This window comes from Chelonia mydas, chromosome 8 (genome assembly GCF_015237465.2).
Source record: "Chelonia mydas isolate rCheMyd1 chromosome 8, rCheMyd1.pri.v2, whole genome shotgun sequence".
Lineage (NCBI taxonomy): Eukaryota > Metazoa > Chordata > Testudines > Cheloniidae > Chelonia > Chelonia mydas.
This window is the reverse complement of record NC_057854.1, coordinates 32,765,036-32,788,763: the sequence shown is the minus strand read 5'-3', so window position 1 is coordinate 32,788,763 and position 23,728 is coordinate 32,765,036. Positions and strand designations below refer to the sequence as shown.

At 43.8% G+C, this 23,728-nt stretch overlaps 1 long non-coding RNA gene across 5 annotated transcripts in view; it reads left to right on the top strand.

Moving 5' to 3' along the window:
- Positions 1 to 22,764, top strand: part of LOC122461488 — a 127,063-nt gene extending 104,299 nt beyond the window's left edge. For 4 of the 5 annotated variants that reach the window (XR_006283420.1, XR_006283415.1, XR_006283417.1 and 1 more), the window contains 2 exons: positions 11,074 to 11,161; positions 21,100 to 22,764. This is a non-coding gene — a long non-coding RNA (uncharacterized LOC122461488). Of the gene's footprint in view, positions 1 to 846; positions 934 to 11,073; positions 11,162 to 21,099 lie in introns of all 5 variants that reach the window. The other variant, XR_006283418.1, reaches the window with a different exon arrangement.
- The last annotated feature ends 964 nt before the right edge of the window (positions 22,765 to 23,728 follow it).

Genomic DNA, 23,728 nt, shown 5'->3' with positions numbered 1-23,728 from the left:
CTAACAGCTCTGCTCTAGGCATTATTTTGGGGCAGTTCTCTGGCCTGTGTTATAAGGAGGTCAGGCTAGATGATCACAATGGTCCCTTCTGGTCTTAGAATATATGAATCTATACCCTTCACTGTGTTGGCTCAGAAGAGCTAGTAGGAGTAAAATGCAGTGATAACTTATTATAGTCACAAAATATTTGACTCTGAACACAGACCTGCTGAACAGGAGGTGCCAATTTTATGAAGTCACTTTTAAGAGAGGGACCAAACTTTAAGATATAATATAAGAATGACAGACTGGCCATATGGTTCGAACCCATCGGTCAACAATGATCGATGATAAATCATTCAAATCCTCCATAAAATGGATTGTGTATAGTCCTACGTGTATATTGTCGGCACTTATTTTAAGATGCTCCCAGTTAAATCTGGTACAGTTGGAATTAAATGATATCTAGTTTCCAACCCAAGAAAATCTCATATATTCTGGGATTTTGGAGAGAGATAGCAGGCATTTACATGCTCAGTGGAATGAGAGTTGTAACTTCTGAGTAGGGGAGACTTCTCTTTTCACAGTAGTTCATCAAGGAGGAGCATAGTGTCTTTGCATAGTTGGTTTGGCTCAGTGTATTGTGGGCATCATCCTCCGCCCAGTGTTAAATCTCATGATATCAGGTGTTTTACATAAATACCCACCTCTAGAAGTCAGGGGATTACATGGGAATCTCAGATTTCATATATAAAAATAAGTTGTGCAGAAGAATTTGAAAATGTGAAACCCTAAAGGCTCAAAACTGAAGGCAAATAAAAAGAACCCAAATTTGTAACGGTCAAAATTTCTTTCTTTTTTTTTAAGGCAATTTCATGATTGTTGGAGTGCTAACTCATGACTGGTGAATGCGTGGGGCTGGCAACCTGGCTATGATCTGGGAAGCCACTGAGGGTATGTCCACACTCCAATAAAAAACCCGTGGCTGGCCTGTGCCAGGTTGTAGGAGCTTGTGAGGTGGGAGGGTCCCAGAGCTTGGCCTGCAGCCCAAGCCCGAATGGCTACACTGCAATGCCCTGCAGCCTGAGCCCAAGTCAGCTGTCATGGGTCAGCCGTGGGTGTCTAATTGCTGTGTAGACATACTCTGGATGTTTTCTAAGCTTTCTTTTACTCGAACAGTTTTAAATCAGTGGGAGGCAAAAGCAATGGCAGGTCTGAAAACATTAGTTTTGTTTAAAGTGAATTGGAACAAATGATTTAACGGAAGATGTAGATCAAACTAGTGAATAAAAAGAATTATCAGAAAACAGAGGAACTTAAAAAAAATACCACTCCTCTGCTCTACGCTTAACATCCTCTTTCTATTCTGCAGATTTATGGGAAAGATTTATTCCTGAACTGGAAACACAGACTCTATATGTATTAAATAATGGCAAACTTGTAGATCAGCATTACTTACCTCCCAGCAATGTGTGGTCAATTTTCATTTTCTCTGTTCAAATTGTTTCCATTTAATGCCCTTAAGCAGATATGAGTTACAGCGAAATATAAAATGACCCCAAAGTTGGCCTGCTTGATTATTCAATCCAATCTTTCTCAGCTCTGTGTGGCAATGCACTTTTAATGTGGCAGCCCATATGCCCTGCATATGACTGCGATCTGGCTTCCAAGAGGGTATGTTGTGATGTGCTCATGTGTGCCAATTCACATATCTAAATGTTTTCATAAGGGGAACCCCTTTGTGTAAGTCATCTGGTTGTCAAACAAGACCTGGCTGTGATCCTGGACCTGGCACTAGATGAAATATGTGCACTTTAAACATTTCAGACTGAAACTGATGGGAATGGGCAATTCCTCACTTCATTTTCTCAAGGTTTTAAAACAATAAATGTCAACCTGAGGGCAAACCAAGACAGATTTCAGATTAAAGGGACAAGGTTTGCTTAGTGTTTATAAATCTGTTACTCCCAACCTCCTTCATATCTCTTAAAACAACGAAGTAGGCCAGAATATGTCAGGCACAATGGGCACTTTTGTCAACACAGCTTTTTCTTTTAGTAGTGTCAGAGAGAGATTTCAAAAAGAGATTTTTCAGACAGATTCATGATTTGGCATCCCATGGAGAATCCAGTGTTCTTCCAAGCAAAGTTGAAGCCTTGTGTTCGAAAGCTAATAAAGCCAGTTTAAAAGAACCTTTCATCTCCAAGATAACTAAAATACTCCTTTGTTTATTTACTTTTCTCCCTCAATTGCTTTTCCTATCTTGTTTTCATCTGCATATTGCTGAAGCTCGTCAACACCTCCAGCCTTCATTTTGGGATGGATGCCTTGGGAGCATGAGTAGAGGCAATTTTCACGTTGTCTCCCTGTCACTTTTGTTCAATCTGGAGCACACGTTGATGACTTGTTTTCAAAAGGCCCAATTCTCTATTCGTATAAATAACTTCATTGAAGTCAGATGGGCTACGTCCATTAACACCAGTAAAGAATTTGGCCTGAAGTGTTCCTGATGCACACTCTATGGGCCTGATGTTCTTGTCACTTAAACTGGTGGAAATGAGGTGAAGATTAATTGTATGAATGGAATTATACCTGTGCAAAGCTGGTGCTAGTTACAGGAGGGTTAGGCCCCATAGCTGCCCCACCTTGCTGAATGGCATTGCAAGTAAAGCTGGGAGGGAAATTGTTATCCTGTCCTGAGAGAGATTTTGTGATTTCAAAACTTTTTTCTGTCCCGAATAGGGACAATTTCAAAATTTTGAAAATTTTCACAAATTGATGATCTGAAAAAAACAACAACCCCCTACAGCCGGTCAATCAAAACATTTAATTTTAATAATTTTGAAATGTTTCATTTTGATTGTGACCTTTTTATCTTTTGACCCTTTTTAAAGTATAAATTAATGAGAATTTTGAAATGAAAAGTCATTTTGAACCAGGAAATCTTGAAAATGTCAAAATGGGAAGTTTCCCCAATTTTGAAACTGTTTTTTTTTTTTCTTCAAAAATATTTTGAACCAGGAGATTAGTTGAAACTGACCCATTGCCACCAACGGTTTCAATTCATTAGTTCATTCTCCTGCTCGTGGAGCATAGAGTGCACACTTTAGATCATCCGTTTCCAGAGAACCCGGTTTCCTGTCAATGTTGCGGCCTGCTCTATATTAAGGCTGAGATGGGTGAGGTCAGAAGCTATGATATCTCTCCAGCATGTGTAGGGCTATCCAGAAAGTCTTCTCCATCCAGCTTTTGTTGGACTTAATGCATAAATCTGGTGGGCTGGTACGGACTCTGGCATAAGGAGCAGATGGCCAAGCCACCTTAGCTGGCATTGAGTCACTTGGGAAGACAGTGGAGGCTGGTTGGTCCGATGCCTAACCTGCTCATTATTAACATGACGAAACCACTATATGCCTTCAATACGTTATTGCTGTTGCATGTCTAAACAGTGCAGCTGGCACATTTGCATTGCTGTGCTGGCCCAGGTTTCACAGCCATACAAGAGGACAGAAGTCACTGCTGCTTTGATAGATGTGTGTCTTAGGTCAAGTTGATGCCACGGGTCCCCAAAGAGTGTATATAACCCCTTGCTGATTCAGTGTTTCATGTCAGCAAGGCAACCTCCCTTCTTGGTGACAAAGGAGCCAAGATACTCAAATGAGTTGATGAATTCAACTTCTTGTCCACAGATTATGAGGGTTGGGGGTTTCAGCTTCAATGAATTGGCATTTTCTGATGAAAAATGTTTTGTTGGAAAATTACCAATCAGCTCTAATTGCAAATAACATCTTAAGAGCAGCAGTGCAGGGTAGCGGACAGGGCATTGGTCTGAATGTCAGAGCAGTAGAGTTCAATTTCTGACTGTACCACTGGTCTGATGTATGACCTTAAGTAAGTTACTTCACCTCTTTGTGCCTTTGTTTCTCCTCCTATCCTTTGTCTGTCTTGTCTATTCAGACTGTAAGGTCTTTGGAATAGGAAATGTATCGCACTACATACTTATATAGTGCTTAGCGCAACAGAGCGCTGATCTTGGTTTGGGCCTGTAGGTATTACTATAATATGAATAATTATATACAGTATATGCCAAACCACAGCAAATGAAAATTTCAGCCACCTAACAATTCATAGCTTCTCCTCCTCCACCTAGAGATGCACGACTGCCCCAGACCACAGATTGCAGTCTTAAATCTACACCCATGGGGTTGCCAAACTTCCAGCATCCTCTTCTCCAGGCCTCTCCACCTCTTACTGGGCGGGGAGGGGGGGTAGAGTTAAAGTTGAATAGTAGTTGTGGTGTTAGTGAAATCTGAGTCTGAAGGTAGGGGAATTGAAAATGTTGGGCTGGAACTTGAAGAGAATACAGAGATTGCATTTTCTCAAATACACTTGGTATTATATAGAGAATTTGTACAGGCTTATAGAATGCTACCCTGGAGGCCAGGAAGACCCAATGAGGAGCAGGCCAATGGATTGGTTTAGGGCTGTGAGGAATCTCATCACTCCAGACTTTCCCCTGCCCAGGACTCTCTGGTATCCTGCTGTAAGGTCTTTTCTACTTTGTACTGTGTTAGGGTTGCTACCTGTGAGGTACAAAAAACTGGGACATCCAGGCTGATCCTGAGCCCATGAAACTGGACAGGGGCAGTGTGCACTGAGCGTCCTGACAGATTTGCCAGCTACCACAAAAAAGGAACAATCTGGAGAAAACCTGGACAGGTGGCAACCCTATTTCATGGATATTTTCTAACATGACTCTAACTCTAAGATTTAGGAATGCAGAGCTGTTTTTCACATCCAGGTATTTCTTTTTAACCATGAAATACCTGACTGGAACGTGGACCAATGCCACCAAGTACCATTAAAATAAACCATCCATGTTTCAGAACCTCTTATAACAACTCAGGCTCAATAAGTTGTAACAGAACAACGGGCATTTTGCTGAATTCCTCTCAAACAGTTCAGTCACCAGAGTTGCAAAGATACAACAGGGAAAACATGTTTTATCCACCCCCAAATTCAAATGCTTCTCTGAAGTGCCTTGGTGTGCAAAACTGGGTTAGAAATCTCATCAGTGGCTGTAAGGATCCTGGGGACCCTAGAACCCAGGTCTGCAGCACCTGGGACAGCTGATGTTGCCACATCACCACCAGGACACAATGCAAAGCCACCTGCAGGAAGCACTGAGGAGATCAGGCACCATAGGAAGTACTGCCGAAAGTGTCTAGAATGACAGCACCCTCTGATTAGCCCATGCTCACTATTTAACCCTGGAGAGTACCCCAGCAGGTTGTCTTGGCAACTATACAGACTTCTATTGTGCTCTAACTCCAGACCTCACCTTGTTTTCTGATCTCTGACCCTGGCTTGACTCTGACCACGACTTGGCCTCCTGATTCCAGCCTACTAACTACCTCTGGTCTCCAGTCTCTGAGACCAGCCTGACTGTCACCCTGACACTTGCCAATTGACTCAGGATCTAGCGAATACTCCACACCCTGTTTGCTGACTGCTGCCTTGTGGCTGGACTTGACCTGTGGTGCCAGTCCAGATGTGACTGCTAGGCAGGACTGCCTATGCCCAAGTCCCTTACACCGGCTTTCTCTGGAACGTCCTGTTTTTGAGAAATCCTGTTTCTGAGCAGCCTGAACTGTTTGAGAGCAGGTATTTGTCACAGTATCTGAGCTCTCCTTTTTTCTTTTTAATTCCCCAAAGAAATCAGCATGACACTGTGGGAGGCTCACACCATGTCCTCTTCCACTGCATAAGACAGACAGAAACTTTGTAAATTCCCCCCAGTGTTCCTTGGTTCGGGACTGAGGACAAATCACTTGGATTTATGAACATTAGTGGCAGCAATGGAGTCTGACTGCAAGCAGGTAAAAATGTTAGCCAACATGCAAGACAGCAGTTACATAGCAGGAGCAAACTAGTAACTTGCATGGGCCGCAGATCAGACCACGTACATACACTGAGATAATTAACTCTTGGTTAATCAACTAACAAATGGCTCAAAACACGTATTAAACAGTTTCACAAAGTGCTTCAGCCCTGGTGTGAGGGTAGTTCAGTATCTGCTTTAGTTGTCAACAAAGATACCAGTGAGTGTCCACTGTAGAGGTTGTTTTATGTTGTGGAGAATGAACCACTGACACCACTGACTTATTTATGCCCATTACTTGAAATAACCTTCAGATGATAACAGCATTCCATCACCTCCAACAAGGGACCCAATTTGTGACATGGATAGCTAACCACCGAGAACTAAATGAGGCCCCCAATTTATTTATACATGTTACTGAGTAGACTTCAGTCTGTGTCAACACAATGGAGGCTATACCAACATAACTATGCAGATGCATCCTACACTGACAGAAGGGGTTTTTCCATCTGTGTAGGAGTACCACCTCCCCGAATGACAATGTTCCATTGACATAGCTGCGTCTACGCTGGGCATTGGCGTAGCAACACCATTTAGGGGTGTGGTTGTTTCAAACTTCTGACTAAAGTAACTATGTTAACTTTTAAGTGTAGACTGACCCTTATCTGGTAACAGCATTCCATCATCTCCAGACAGAGTGGACTAGACCTGATGAGCTAGTGGTGAAATATCTGCTCTTCTTTCTCTGCTTCCGGGTAGCACAGAAGTAAGTGAACATGGATATTAAGAAGCAGTAACAAAGTTTAACCACATTTATTGAATCTCGGAAAAGATTAGGGTTTAGTTCAGGCTGGTTTCTTTTATCCAGACTGGGTCACTTATTCCTACCCAATGAAACCAGAGCCATTTTTCCTGCTCTAATAGTTTTGGTCTCTGCTGAGTTTCTAAACTACAAAAGGAGAGGATATGAGGGATACAAGAGGGAAAACTGAATTAAAGAGAAAGGAAAATGAGACTGATACAAATATTAAAACAGGCTAAATGTTGTGCATGCTAAACCAGACAGTGCTCCCGCAGTGGTTCAGAGGAACAAATGATCTTTCCATGTGTGTTTGTCTGATTCCCCAGTTAGGTTTCACCAGTTTTATGTGCAGTACGCAAGGTTAAAGATCACAATAATGTTATATCTAGGCAGCAAAATATCCCATGTGTGGGAAGTGGTACATAACTGCAGTTACACTGCAAAGAGATGTTATATCTGTTGACATACTAAAGAGAATTTCTCTGCTGGGATCTGTTTTGAAGATGAAGTATTGATTCTTTGACACTGCAGAAATGCTATGAACTTTACTGCAGGTCAATAATCTGAAAATTAGTTTTTGTAGTTCTATGTACTTCATGTGTGAAATTTAAATAAGAAGGAGCTGGTTGGGAGATTTCATTTGGAAGGGCCTAAAAAAAGTCTTCCTACTGTCATGATTGTTGCATCCCCAGTTAGTGGAAGCTCTTTATGTCAAAACAATGAGATACAATCGGGAAGTGTATATACTCGGACTGAGATTCTCAAAAGTGGGAGCCTAAATGTGTAAATCTCTATTTAGGCACCTAAATAAGTGGCCTGATTTACGGACCTGAGTGCAATGGTATCTGCTGGGTGCTCAGCACTTCTGAAATTGTAGCTATTTGGGCACCTAACTGTGTATATAGCAGCTTAGCTTTAGATACCCATTCATGAAGAGCTTGGCATAGGAGTTGTAGGACCAAAATCTGCCCTCACCTATGTGAATGCAACTCTGATTGGTCCAAAATTTGCTCCAGTTACATCAGTAACAAATTGTTTGCTTTTCTCTAGGGCTCTGTAGCACACAATGAGTGATCTATAGGCCTCTGTAGCATGCAGCCGTACTGACAGCCTGCCTGAGCAGTCTATGGGGGTCTCTAGCATGTGGCCGCACTGACAACCTGGCTGAGTGATCCACAGGGCTCTAGCATGCAACCAGACTGATATCCTGGTAGAGGAGAGGTTTCAGAGTAGCAGCCGTGTTAGTCTGTATTCGCAAAAAGAAAAGGAGTACTTGTGGCACCTTAGAGACTAACAAATTTATTTGAGCATAAGCTTTCGTGAGCTACAGTTCACTTCATCGGATGCATTCAGTGGAAAATACAGTGGGGAGATTTATATACATAGAGAACATGAAACAATGGGTGTTACCATACACACTGTAACGAGAGTGATCACTTAAGGTGAGCTATTACCAGCAGGAGAGCGGGGGGCAGGGGAGGGGAAACCTTTTGTAGTGATAATCAAGGTGGGTCATTTCCAGCAGTTGACAAGAACGTCTGAGGAACAGTGGGGGGTGGGGGGGGGGGAATAAACATGGGGAAATAGTTTTACTTTCTGTAATGACCCATTCACTCCCTGTCTTTATTCAAGCCTAAGTTAACAGTATCCAGTTTACAAATTAATTCCAATTCAGCAGTCTCTCGTTGGAGTCTGTTTTTGAAGTTTTTTTGTGAAGAATTGCAACTTTTAGGTCTGTAATCAAGTGACGAAAGAGATTGAAGTGTTCTCCAACTGGTTTTTGAATGTTCTAATTCTTGATGTCTGATTTGTGTCCATTTATTCTTTTATGTAGAGACTGTCCAGTTTGACTAATGTACATGGCAGAGGGGCATTGCTGGCACATGATGGCATATATCACATTGGTAGATGTGCAGGTGAACGAGCCTCTGATAATGTGGCTGATGTGATTAGGCCCTATGATGGTGTCCCCTGAATAGATATGTGGACACAGTTGGCAATGGGCTTTGTTGCAAGGATAGGTTCCTGGGTTAGTGGTTCTGTTGTGTGGTGTGTGAGTATTTGCTTCAGGTTGGGGGGCTGTCTGTAAGCAAGGACTGGCCTGTCTCCCAAGATCTGTGAGAGTGATAGGTCGTCCTTCAGGATAGGTTGTAGATCCTTGATGATGCGTTGGAGAGGTTTTAATTGGGGGCTGAAGGTGATGGCTAGTGATGTTCTCTTATTTTCTTTATTGGGCCGGTCCTGTAGTAGTTGACTTCTGGGTGCTCTTCTGGCTCTGTCAATCTGTTTCTTCACTTCAGCAGGTGGGTATTGTAGTTGTAAGAATGCTTGATAGAGATCTTGTAGGTGTTTGTCTCTGTCTGAGGTGTTGGAGCAAATGCGGTTGTATCGTAGAGCTTGGCTGTAGACAATGGATCGTGTGGTGTGGTCTGGATGAAAGCTGGAGGCATGTAGGTAGGAATAGTGGTCAGCAGGTTTCCGGTATAGGGTGATGTTTATGTGATCATCGCTTATTAGCACCATAGTGTCCATGAAGTGGATCTCTTGTGTGGACTGGTCCAGGCTGAGGTTGATGGTGGGATGGAAATTGTTGAAATCCTGGTAGTATTCCTCAAGGGCTTCTTTTCCATGGGTCCAGATGATGAAGATGTCATCAGTGTAGCAAATTGGTGAGGATTTTTATCAAGCCTTCCCCAGGAAAGGGGGTCTAGGGTTTGGGAGGATTTTGGGGGGAAAGACGTTTCCAAGCGGGCTCTTTCCCTGTTATATATTTGTTAGATGCTTGGTGGTGGCAGCAATAAAGTCCAAGGGCAAAAGGTAAAATAGTTTGTACCTTGGGGAAGTTTTAACCTAAGCTGGTAAAAATAAGCTTAGGGGGTTTTCATGCAGGTCCCCACATCTGTACCCTAGAGTTCAGAGTGGGGAAGGAACCACTGCTATGGGTACCCGCATGGCCCCACAGTATGCCAACATTTTTATGGCTGACTTAGAACAACACTTCCTCAGCTCTCGTCCCCCTAATGCCCCTACTCTACTTGTGCTACACTGATGACATCTTCATCATCTGGACCCACACTATCAGAGGCTCGTTCACCTGCACATCTACCAGTGTGATATATGCCATCATGTGCCAGCAATGACCCTCTGCCTTGTACATTGGTCAAACTGGACAGTCTCTACGTAAAAGAATAAATGGACACAAATCAGACGTCAAGAATTAGAACATTCAAAAACCAGTTGGAGAACACTTCAATCTCTTTCGTCACTTGATTACAGACCTAAAAGTTGCAATTCTTCAACAAAAAAACTTCAAAAACAGACTCCGATGAGAGACTGCTGAATTGGAATTAATTTGCAAACTGGATACTGTTAACTTAGGCTTGAATAGAGACTGGGAGTGGATGGGTCATTACACAAAGTAAAACTATTTCCCCATGTTTATTCCCTCGCCCCCCTCCACTCCTCCACTGTTCCTCAGAAGTTCTTGTCAGCTGCTGGAAATGACCCACCTTGATTATCACTACAAAAGGTTCCCCCCCCCGCCCGCTGGTAATAGCTCACCTTAAGTGATCACTCTCGTTACAGTGTGTATGGTAACACCCATTGTTTCATGTTCTCTATGTATATAAATCTCTCCACTGTATTTTCCACTGAATGCATCCGATGAAGTGAGCTGTAGCTCACGAAAGCTTATGCTCAAATAAATTTGTTAGTCTCTAAGGTGCCACAAGTACTCCTTTTCTTTTTGGTAGAGGAGAGTGTTTGTTTCACTTCCAGCTTGCATCACAGTAATGCAGGGACACAGATGCTGACATTAGTCACTTGGTTGCAAAGCAGTATCTTTCCCACCATTCAACTAGACTCGCACCCACTGCAGAAAGAAGATATGAGCTGTGATCTGTCTGGTTGGGACCAGGGCATACTGGGGCTGTTAGGGTAACAAATTACTCTGGTTGCCATGATGGACACACAATAAACAGCTGATTCAGATTAACAGAGATGAGAGCATAACTTCCATTCTTTAAGGAGGTCTCTCTCTCATACACACACCATAGTCTTTGTAGCATTCTATATTGTACCTTTAGAAGGATGAAAGGATCAAGAAGGAACACAGGGGTGCAGACTGGTGCAAGCCATGGAGTTAAAAGAACCATCTACTGGGATCCAAAGCAACTTGTTGCCATGTCATTCACATATCAGTATGCTGATATTTTCATAGTGATCACCTTGCCCGCTCAGGCAAACCATTGCATACAGTGTGTCTGCATTTTATAGCTTTAATTTTACACATGCTCAGAGGGTGGGGAATTGCCCATTTCTCACCCCCATCAGAGATTACAAGGCTATATTTGTTCTTTTGCTCTTTTCCCCTCTCCACAATAACAGTCATAATTTATGCTCTCATTGATAGCAACCAAGATGGAAGACCCAGCATGACTCTAAGGCAGCCCTGTGAAGTTCTACTTCCCGTGTGTGAATACATTTTATTTGACGCACAGGTAAACACATCCCTAGTTTTTTCGTTAACCAGTCACCATGAGAAAGGGTGGGTGAAGGGATTTTGTGTCTGAGCTGGTACATTTTAATGACCATCTTACAAGGCTGCTGTAAGGAATATATCCACAAGAGCTGTGTGCAAAGCAGTCTTTCCATTCCACTGTACTTTGTGCTGCTGATTGTTGGGTTTGGTTCATATGGGTTCACGTCTCTGACTTTCACTTTGTGCTTCAGATTCAAACAAAGCCTAAAACGCCAAGTGAAACTCAGTCAAAACCACTGCGTCTCACCTGGTTTCACCTCTAACCCAGGAGAAACCATAAATTTCCTGTGGTTTTGATGTGAAACTATAAATCACAGCCCTGGGTCATTTGAAACTAGGCCCAAAACCACTCAAAATTGGGCCCAGCTTTGCTCAGAAAGTTCATAATTTTTTTTTTTAAAGCAAACTTGTTCTGCATTTTGAGTTTGTAATGAAGCCTATAAGCTGTCGGGTTTCTGGTTAGATTGCAAACACGTCACACAGCTCTATGGGTATGTCTGCACAGCATGCTCCTTTTGGTGGTGTGTAGGGTACATATTACTCCAAGCCACCCTAGCATAGGTATAAATAGCACTGTAGATGGTGAGGCACTGCATAGGTGAGTAGAATAAAGACAGTCCTGATCTCTGTGGGTGGCCAGGTCTACGCTACAGACCTATATCAGTACAACTATGTTGCTCAGGGGTGTGAAAAATTCACACCCTGAGTGACGTAGTTATATTGACCTAATCTCCCCCATGTAGATAACGCCATGACGGTGGGAGAGCTTCTCCCATTGACGTAGCTACCACCTCTCAGGGAGGTGGATTAACTACGCCAATGGGAGAAACTCTCCTGTTGGCACAAGAGCATCTTCGCTTAAGTGCTACAGCAGTCCAGCTGCGCCATCGCAGTGTTTTAAGTGTAGACCTGCCCTGTATGTACCCGACAGGGCTCTCTATTTGCCCAAGCAGTGCTTCCTCTATGTCCACTGATATTTTTAGCAGTGTGGTTTCCCGCTGCTGGAGCATTTCCCAGTGGCAAGAAGACACCGACAACTCCCCATTGCCCTCGCTTTTTACTGACACATGTAGCTTCACCCTGCAGTGTGGATACAGCCTGCTGTTCACTGCAGCACGTAGCTACCCTACATGCTGCCACAACAGGTATGCAATGTAGATGTGACCTAAGATTGGGGACTTCATCCATCCAAAGCTGACTCAACTTGAGCGATCATTCAGATTGTCCAGGACTCAAACATCATGTCCCCGCCACCTGCTGAACAGCCTTTTGGCCAAGCCAAGTGAAGTTTTTCTTTGTTTCTCTTTCCCTTGATGGTTATTGCTTCAGTATTTTATTCATGAGTTTTTCTTTTGAAAGTCGACAATACAGCATTGCGGCATGATTGCAATGACCAAAACACATGGCACATACCAGGAAAGGAGAAGACTTTTATACCAAGTAGATAAAATATCCTCAGAGTTATTCTAGCCATTGGAGAGTCTTTGTGCATATATGTATATAAACCTATGTTGTATTTAAAACATGTTAAATAGTTGGTGGAGATGGGCCTGTACCAAAACTCCAGATCAGACACACCCAAATCTAAGGGAAAGTTCATCCACCAGAGCCTTCCCTTCCTCTCCCCCTCCCTGGCCCAACCCACTGTTTGCTATGCCACTGTCCATGATCTTCTCTCCTCAGCCCATCCAAGAGTCAGGGATCTGATAGCAGCAGAGATCATGTCTTCTTGCACTGTCCAGGTGCCGGGGAACTTCTTCATCCTACTCCTGGAGGCCAGAATAGGAGTAGCTGGCCTGAACTGGAGAGCTCTGTCCAAGCCATAGAGCCTAGGGGAGAAGTGGTCATCGTGAATCAGGATCTTCTGTCCTCCTGACCTCATATAGTTCAGGGGTGCGATGGCTGGCCCAAACTGCGGATCTTTCCCTTCCCAGGGAAGTGGTGGCGTCACTCTTATTTGCTCCCACTACACTGTCATGTTTCCTCATCTTTTGCGTGCACCGTCTCCCACTGAACCTCTGTGGAAACAGGAGTGAAGGACTCAGTGAAATACAGAGTCCCAAATCTCTCCACTGCCACCTGCTGTCCTTGAAATCACACCCACTTGGCAGTGATTGTGCAAGAATTTTGGGCTGCACCATGATTTTACCAGACAAAATCCAGCCCTAGCACAAGTGGACTCAGTTTCATAGACTCATAGATGTTAAGGTCAGAAGGGACCATTATGATCATCTAGTCTGACCTCCTGCACAATGCAGGCCACAGAATCTCACCCACCCATTCCTGCAATAAACCTCTCACCTATGTCTGAGCTATTGAAGTCCTCAAATCATGGTTTAAAGACTTCAAGGTGCAGAGAATCCTCCAGCAAGTGACCCGTGCCCCATGATACAGAGGAAGATGAAAAACTCTCAGGGCCTCTTCCAATCTGCCCTGGAGGAAAATTCCTTCCCGACCCCAAATATGGTGATCAGCTGAACCCTGAGCATGTGGGCAAGAGTCACCAGCCAGATACCCAAGAAAGAATTCTCTGTAGTAACTCAGATCCCATCCCATCACAGGTCATTGGGCCTATTTACCATGAATATTTAAAGATCAATTAATTGCCAAAATCATGTTATCCCATCATACCATCTCCTCCATAAACTTATCAAGTTTAATCTTGAAGCCAGATAGGTCTTTTGCCCCCACTGCTTCCCTTGGAAGGCTGTTCCAAAACTTCACCCCTCTGATGGTTAGAAACCTTTGTCTAATTTCAAGTCTAAACTTCCTGATGGCCAGTTTATATCCATTTGTTCTTGTGTCCACATTGGTACTGAGCTTAAATAATTCCTCTCCCTCCCTGGTATTTATCCCTCCGATATATTTATAGAGAGCAATCCTATCTCCTCTCAGCCTTCTTTTGGCCAGGCTAAACAAGCCAAGCTCCTTGAGTCTCCTTTCATAAGACAGGTTTTCCATTCCTCAGACCATCCTAGTAGCCCTTCTCTGTACCTTTCTCAGTTTGAATTCATCCTTCTTAAACATGGAAGACCAGAACTGCACACAGTATTCCAGATGGGGTCTCACCAGTGCCTTGTATAACGGTACTAACACCTCCTTATCTCTACTGGAAATACCTCTCCTGATGCATCCCAAGACCGCATAAGCTTTTTTCACGGCCATATCACATTGGCGACTCATAGTCATCCTGTGGTCAACCAATATTCCAAGGTCCTTCTCCTCCTCCGTTACTTCTAATTGATGCGTCCCCAGCTTATAACTAAAATTCTTGTTATTAATCCCTAAATGCATGACCTTACACGTCTCACTATTAAATTTCATCCTATTACTATTACTCCAGTTTACAGGGTCATCCAGATCCTCCTGTATGATATCCCTGTCCTTCTCTAAATTGGCAATACCTCCCAGCTTTGTATCATCCGCAAACTTTATTATCACACTCCCACTTTTTGTACCGAGGTCAGTAATAAAATGATTAAATAAGATTGGTCCCAAAACCGATCCCTGAGTTTCATTCAAGCCAAAGGAGTTGCTCTTGCTTATGCCTATGATAAATCAGGCCTAAAGAGCCAAATTCTTCTTTATATCAAAAGTTCAACTAATGCAATGCAGGAGATATCTGGTTTATTCTTATTCACTAAGTTGGGAAAAGGCTGATCATTGCTCTAAGGAAACTGACATTTCATTACCACACTCATTAGCTTGTATGTTCTATCCCCATCCCTCACTCTTTGTGTGTCTCTGGACCTGTCTTATCTGTGTTTGTACAGTTCCTAGCACAATGGGGCTCCAAACTTGATCGGAGCCATTGGGAGGTAATACCACAGTATTAAAAGGAGCTATTTGTATGTTCCTAAGGGAGTTAAGAGCATAAGTCCTTTGTGACATTGTGTGCGTCCATTTGTGCGTGCCCAGTGTGACTTACCTTAAAGGGGTCTGATTGACAAAGGGTGGGCGCTCAGCAATGTCTGAATATCTGGCCCCTTTCATGTGTTTCAAGTTGGGTCCCCTAAAATTGAGGCATCCCAAATCACTAGTAACTTTGAGATGCCTTGGCCAAAGTGTTTTCATTCCGTTCCTACCAGGGGCAGAAAGTGGCTCCATTGTAAAGATTTCTCGCTGTTCGAGTGAAAGAGCTGCAATATTTCAGGGAAGAAACCACCCCCCTGCCCTCCCCTCTCTTGTGAACCTGTGTGGCAGCCAATTGCTTCAGCAGGAAAAGGACCCCTCTTGTCCCCGTCTTGCTCCTCCCTCAGAGAAACGTGGCTACCCTAGGGGTTTTCCCGGAATTCCCGCCTTTAACTATGTGGTTTCTTAACCAGTCTTGCAAAAATGCATTTTTTTATTGAATGTTATTTTAACCATAAAATTTTTAAGCTGGTCAAATACTTTCCTTTGTACTGTAGACATCTGAGACTATTAGACATTAACAAGTAAATGTACTTTTTTTTCCAACTGCTTGAAGCTACTAAGTAGTTTTCTTTGGACCGACTGCTCCTCTAGTCTTCAGAGAAAAACATTACAGTGATTTGATACTGCATCTCTTCATTATCTGTCTGCTCCACTTTTAGACGTAGGTCTATATTATTTCATAACTAAAAAGAGGACTTTATTTCACAGGGGCTAATTTAATCAAATAAGTCACCAGAGATTCACGGATTTTTAAAGCAAGGAGGGACTATTATGCTCAGTTAGTCTGACCTCCTGCATAATACAGTCCATAGACTTTCACCAGTTGATTCCTATCTCGAGCTAAAATATCTCTTTTACAAAGGCATCCTGTCTTGAATTAAAGGCTTCAAGAGACAAAAGAAGCCACAACGTTCCAACATATCATCTAATTAATGAGATTCCAGTCTTGTCACTGAAGTTTAGACTGACTGTTGAGTCAATGTGAAGCATGGGTGATAGCTTTTTTTGTTCAGAATATCACCAGTGGAATCCTCACTGGGTTTCATGGTCTGTTACCATCCAATTCTTACATTCTCAGCCATTTTGACATACAAATTGCACCCGGGTAGAGTATGGCTACGGTAAAGCATGTATCTAAAGAAAAACCTTGCAAAGAGTCCTAGACCATTGTGATCTCAGAGGTAACTCAACCAATCACCACCCTTTCTATGCAGCTAATTTGTATGCAACTATTTCATTGGTTGAATGAAGGATACTGCAGAGGCTGCTGTAGCTATAGGTTAACCAGGAAGGCAGCTGCCTCGCATGACAGATTTGCAGGAGAAACAATTTTACACAGTGCCCCAGACTAGCCCACAGGGGTGTGATTGTCAGAGTGCTTTAATGGGTGGCACTCTGACCACCCCATGTAGACCCTGCTGGCATGCACTCGGTGATGTAGTCTCTGTGAATCAGGCAGGCCACAGGGCAGCCTTGCTTGGAGCAGTCCCTGAACCTGTGCACTGCAGGAGGGTGCCAGATTTGATGGCAGGAAGCAGCAGGAGTCTCCCATCTTGCTGGGCTTGGCAGGTAAGAGGTGAAGTTGGCTGGGCACCTGGTACCCGCTCCTGACAGGTGTGTGTGAGGACAGTTAACCGGGGGTGCCTTTGCCTCCCCCAACCCCAAACACCCCCTGCCTCCCACACAAGCCCCCCACTGCCTGCTGAAGGCACTCAGCACACCCTGCCTCCCCCAGACACCCACCATCCTTAGCCCCCTGCTCTCCCCAGCACTGCCAGTGTAGCTCGCTGGGCTTTCCGTCTCCTGTCGCAGTGGGGTGGGGTGGGACAGGGGTTAGGCTCTGCTTTCCTGCCCCCTTTCACAGTCTCTGAACCTCAGCAGCTCAGGGGACCCCTTGTGTCCTACCCCAGAACAGCCTAACCCGCAACCGGACAAGAACTCCCCTGCGCTCTCCTCTTCCTGTACTCCTTCTGCCTACTCCCCAGTGCCCTTGCCTCCCAGACTGCACACACCAGGCTATGTCGAAGCTGGGAACCATTGCACAATGCTGCTGAATCTGTACGGAAACATTTTACATTTTGAATCTAAAAGCTAGTTAACACAATACATGTATACGGTAGTGGCTTTGTGTGCCTGAGCAGGCAATGTTGTCCTCTAGTGGCTGGCCAAGAGAGGGAGTCACCCTCTAACTCAAGTGGAAAAGACCAATGGTTTTGAAGCTGAAGGGCTAGAGATCTAGCCTTGTGTCCCCTGGGGTGCTATTTATATAACAGTCGTATCTATTGATTCATTACAGTGCAGCATCAGTATAATAGAGAGCTGATATTATTATAATCAGCATATTCAAAGTTATGGTTGCCACAGAAACCACAACTTGGCTCCTTTGTGCATACGTCATAGTTCTGTATTTCATAATGTCTCACATAATGTTAAATGTTTATGACTCTACTGGAAATAGGCAACACAATTAATGCCATGTATAGTAATAGAAAAATAGAATACTTCAGTATGTAATGCCTGGGTGACTTAAAGTACGCTGGGCATACAAGGTACCGAACCTGCCCAGATAATGGTGTCATGGGATGTACTCCCCCAATTGGCCCCCCAAGAGTGGAATTACGTCAGTTAGGCTGCAAATGAGGGAGATTTAGGCTGGAGGCAGCTAATTAGAGGGAAGCTCACCTGTGAGGAACAGGCAGGGCTTCTACAAAGCCGGGAGGCTGGTAACAGAGGGGGCTGCAGGGAAATAGTCTGCAGTCACTCCCTGGGAGAAGGGAGGTGGATTTGGGGGCTGCAGAGCCAAGGTAGCCTACAGTCACTCCCTAGGTGGAGGGAGTTTGGGCTGGCAGACCCTGAAGAAGGTAGGAGAACTCAGGGAAAGGCAGCAGGGTTCAGGAGGGAACAGACCTGGGCTGCTGATTAGAGAGTTCCTGAGCTGGAACCCAGAGTATAGGGTGGCTCTGGGTTCTCCTGCCAGCCACTGAGGGAGTGTCAGTGAAAGGGAAGACTGCCTGAGATTGCTCGTGAGAAGGGCCTTAGATATACCCCGGGAAGGGGAAACCATGTGGTGACCACGATGGAGGGACAAGTCACGAAGAGGAGGCTGCGGTTCCTGGAATGAGAGAGGGGCTGCAGAGAGAGAAAGAGACAGAGTGACTGAATGCGACCACTGGAACGGGCATTGGCCTGGCAGAGCTAATCCCCAGAATTGCCAGGAGGTGGTGCCATCCATTGGTGAGTAGCATGCGCTGTCAAAAGGAGTAAAAAAGTTAAGATCTAGTAGCCCATTGACAACATAGTGCAAGCTATACAGACATATTCCTTCAGTGGAATAACATGCACCCTTCAAAAGTATGGATCTTAAAAGAGGAGGAAACTGAGTCGGAACATGGGAGAAAGGTCAGGAATCTCATGTTTTCTGTTATGTGCTCTTACCTTGATTCCCAGTGGAGTCAATGCCGCAAAGAGCTCAACATCTCCCGCAAAAAAGCTGTGCACACTCAACTTTGTTCGGAGTCCTTACCTTTTTTGTGCCTCACTGTACCCATCTGTGCAATGGGTATATTGCAATAATGCTTATATCACAGGGCTGATGAGAGCTTTCATTACAGAGCTAGGACAAAGCCAAGTATTGTTTTTAAACACGCTGTATCCAATAACTAATTCCTCCTTTGAAATCCATATCAAGGGCTACTCACACACGACATACAATGTCTCCGAGGAATCATTATAATCTACCCTGTAAATAACGCGTCTGTTATGCTGTCAGTGCTATCCATTTCAATACATTAGTTTTAAAAACAGTTACGATGAAAAGAAACATTTTCAAAAGCAGCCTAAAAAGCCTCCTCAACCCACATTCAAAGTCTTCTCTATGCAAACACTCAGATTTCCATATGCATGTATGAGCTGGGTAGGTATGTTTTAATGACCTTGTTTGGTCACACAAATTACATTTATGAATGCAAACTTGAATTTAGGTGTACCGATAGAAAATGCACATAAAGCCTTTTGGAAGAAAGATTGCAGTGAAATTTTAAATGGACTCTTCAGTTATGGCCATTTCATAAATTTGGCCCAGATTGTTACAGTTTTTGAGAACTTATGCCATGTACTATTGGCTCTTGATTTTGCCCCAGGAATCATGGAAGATTTATGGAATCATGGCATTAATAGGTTTTCAGCTTATGCCCAAGTGCTTTGTTGAATCAGGGCCATGATTCCTTAAAATTATCTTTGTATGAGTTTAAGGATCAAGACCACCATTTTCAAAGAGACCCCAAGTTAGCCTCTAAAATGACACCTGCAATCACCCATTTACCTTTTGGGCATTCACATTTTCTCTCCCAAGATATTGCACAACAAAAACTCAGATTACCTGATTTGCATGTACAAAATTACAGCTTGTGTTTCATAGCCTGCCTTTCAAAATTTTTCTTGCCACGATTGTGTAAAAAACCTTTTTTAAACCAGAAATTATAATTCAAATCCCTGGACTGAGACACCCCCACCCTACAATGCATAGAGATGTTTGTTTCCTTATAATGTGGGGGTGCTTTCTAAGGGCCAGACTCACAAGTCACTTGAGCACAACCCTAACTTTGAGTGACTTAAGGCCTAATACCTTGTATCTTTTTCACAGATCTCGATACATGGACCCTTATACTTTATTTTTCATTCCACATGTTTTATTGTTTACTGCACACATCCGGTCTACATATCACACACTAATTTTCACCATCGGCTTGTGAAAATTCCATACTAGCTGAATAAAAATATTAACCTTCTGCTCATATAATTATATAAGCAAAGGTTAGACTTGATCATGAGTCACATATTTTTGGTTATGCAAAAATGTTTCCCTTTCTGACTCTTACTCGATCTGGTTACTGAGTCTGTCAATATCCGTCTTGTGTGAAAGAACAGCTTGTAGAAGCTTGAGTCACTAAATATTTGTGCTACCTCTTAAACTCACAATCCATAGGATTTACACAGAAAATGGTCTGCATTCACTAAAAATGTGTAAATTCAGAGGGGTTGGAGAGTCACCCAACCAGTAATCCTCTATGCACAAGCTCCCCCTTATGGAAATGAAAAATATTAAACAATACATTTTGCTCAAGATAAATCACAGAAGAGTATTGGCATCAGGACGCTTCTCATCCATACTGTAGTACATATGTCTGCTTAATTTAACTTGTCTACGACATCACTAATTGGCATATATGCATATTTATATATGTGAACAAACATCGTTCAAATACATATCTTAGCACACTATCTTGTCAATCTACAGATGAAAGTTGTTTGTGCCTTTCTAATAACTGCAAACATTTTTGAGGGGAGGCAGGGGAATTCTAGGACAAAAAGACAGAGGCTTAAATTGCCAACTGGATTTATTTTCACTTAGAGCCTGATCCAGCGCTCACGGAAATCAATGGAAAGACTCCCATTGGTTTCACAAGGAGTTGGCTCAACATAACATAACATACGCCTTACAGCTTGCATTGTAAGGGCCCAATCCTGCATAATGCTGAGCACCGTACCATTGACCCCATGAAAGTGCTCAGTATCCCACAGATTCAAATCCAACTGTAACAATAGCAACAAAAGAAACCCTTCATGTATTCAACACAGCCCTTGTCGATATTACTCAGATCTGAATGATGAAAGGGGGTGGCCTAGGCAGGCTTTTCATTGGTGAGAGTCACTTTCAGATTCATTGGCTCGCCACCATTTTGTATGGGATGCCTACAAATGCTGCATCTCACCCCTCTGGCCCCCCAAAACTGGAATGCCCTTTATTTCGGAGGGTGAGTAGGATGCTTTACCTAGTCTGAAACTCCTTGTTCTCCCCAGCCCATGCTCGGCACAGGTTGAAGGAGATGCTGCTTCCCCAGTGGCTGACCACCTGACTCTTCCACCATTCCTGCTGCACCCTCCCCACCCCCATACACTCTCTGTTTCTCTCTCTCTCTGCAGGTTTCACCATGGACAACATTCTCCAGCTGTCCTGACCCACTATGTCCCCTCCTCCCCACACCAACTGGCTGCAGGAGAAAGGGAACTTGGAGTTCAGGGAGAAGACTAAATGTTAAAACCCCTACCCAAGCCAACTCTCACTGGTCACTGTATCTCACCTCCATTTCCTTTCTGAATAGTTGACAGGAGAGCAACGTTTTGTCTCAAATCAGCACAGACAGAAGCATCTTGCCTCCAGCTGTGAGATCCAGAAGAGACTGTTGTGTGGAACCCTGTCTAATGAATTGATAGTAATTGTAATACAACCTTCCGAGGGGAAGCATCCCTAATTAATTAGGGCTAGATGCTGATGCCCTTGCTCATGTTGAATAGCATTTTATTCCAGGAGGAGCCCCTTTGATTTCGGAAGGCCTGCTTGAGGAGTGAGGGAGGGTAGCTCCTAACTTTCTTTGAAGTCAGTGGAAGTTAGGAGCTGAAAAAGTTTTGAGGATCTGGGCCTTGGCCCTTAACTTATTATTGTAGGAAGTTGTGAGATCCTTGGATAAGAGATGCCGTCTAAGGGCTCAGCCCTTAGACAGATCTGATTGATAATCTGATATTCCCTCTCATCCATATCAGCGTGGAAAAGTGCTTGTCGGACCTGTCAAAGAAACCTACATGAGTCTGATTTCTGAGGCAGCCCTGAAGATATGGAACTATTTCTTCTGCTCGTGTAAATCCATAGCTCGACTGAAGTTAAGCACTTCAGTCAGATACTCTGGTGATGGGTCCAGTACAAGAACCTGAACAGAACAGAATACTCCTCACTTGGGTTAAATGGACTTCCTATTAACCTCAATGAGATGTTTGCTTGAATGAGAATTGAATAAGAATCTCTGCATTTGGCCCAATTACTTCATTGGGTAGTTGCAGGTGCTCAGCATCTCTTCAGATTTGACCCCATAACTTTGTTTGGAATAGTTAAATAAAAACCCCATAATAATAATAATTATATATATTTAAAAAAATCTAATTTTTGTTGGCCACCTCTTACTAGGAAAACAAGGAAAGTTGGGTGGAGCCCTCTGCTGGCATAACTCATTAACTACAACGTGTATTTTGTCCAAGAGGTGTATTCGCTATAGTTGGGGTAAGCCAGCTGAGAATTTGACCCACTGTGTATATGAGATATAAATATAGTGCATCCTGATATGATTAAAGATCAAGAAAAGTAAAGTGAAGTGTGCACTGGTTATATGCAAAAGAAAAGTGTAGCGTCTCTGATGTAAAAGAACAGCTGATATAGTCTGATTGTCAGGGGGACCTGGATATACAGGACAGCTGCACAAAAGTTTACAACCTGAAAACTCGGCTGAAACTCATTTCACATAGATCCAGTTGCAAGTGTAATGAAAACAGACAGAGCCATTGGCTTGTATTGTAACAAGAAAGAACGCACACGTGGAATTCTAGGCTGTCTTATTTTTGTGATCAGCGCCAGATTGCTACTGAGCACACTCTCTGTGAGCATTACACCATAGGTTTTCCACCACTGGTAATTATCTGAGGTTCTTTGTCTGTCTTGACAGGCATCAAAAGAGATATTGATACTGTATGTAAAAGATAACTACCAAAATATATTCGCCCCACGCTGCCTTCCTTTGTCGACTTTAGCTCTCCGCTCTGGTGCGGTTCCATTGCTGTCTTCCAAGACATATGGCTGGGCTGAGCATACAGGATTGCCCTTATGGGAACACAGCAGAACATCCTAAACTCACGTCCCTTCAGATGTTTAAGAAATCAATCTCTATAAACTACGGAAAATGCTCTTTTGTGAAGTAAGTGCTTCGCACTTCCAGATAAACTCCTGCCACGAAGCACCATCATGATTGTGAATGAAACGGACTAAGCTATGGTGGGATTCCATCAGTCTTACAATTTGTTGTAATTGTTGAAAGTTAAAAAGTGCAGAGGCTGGATTCCGATAAAAACCCAGCACTGGGCTGACCTGGTCAAAACTACTTGAACCTTTTTGGTCTGCAATATTGGGCTTGAAAATGTGCTTCCTCCTAGGATTTTTCTTTACAGTCTGCTTCCGGCCCTACCAGAAATACCAAGCGCACAGCCAGCAGTGATCTTAGAGCGGGGTGGCCAATCTGAGCCTGAGAAGGAGCCAGAATTTACCAATTTACATTGCCAAAGAGCCACAGTAATACGTCAGCAGCCCCCTCAGCAGCTCCCCCCTGCCCCCGCTCACAATGCCTCCCACCCACCAGCAGCCCCCCCCGATCAGCGCCTCACCCTCCCTCCCCGCACCTCCCGATCAGCTGTTTTGTGGTGTGCAGGAGGCTCTGGGGGAGTGAGGGGAAGGAGCGAGGGCACATAGGCTCATGGGAAGGGGCAGGAAGGGGTGGAGTGGGGGCAGGGCCTGTGGCAGAGCCAGGGGTTGAGCAGTGAGCACCCCCCGGCACACTGGAAAGTTGGCACCTGTAGCTCCAGCCCCAGAGTCGGTGCCTATACAAGAAGCCGCATATTAACTTCTGAAGAGCCGCATGTGGTTCTGGAGCCACAGGTTGGCCACCCCGTCTTAGATCTATGCTTCTTGTATAACTGCTTGATACCTGCTTATTCAAAGGCCCACTAAGAGTAC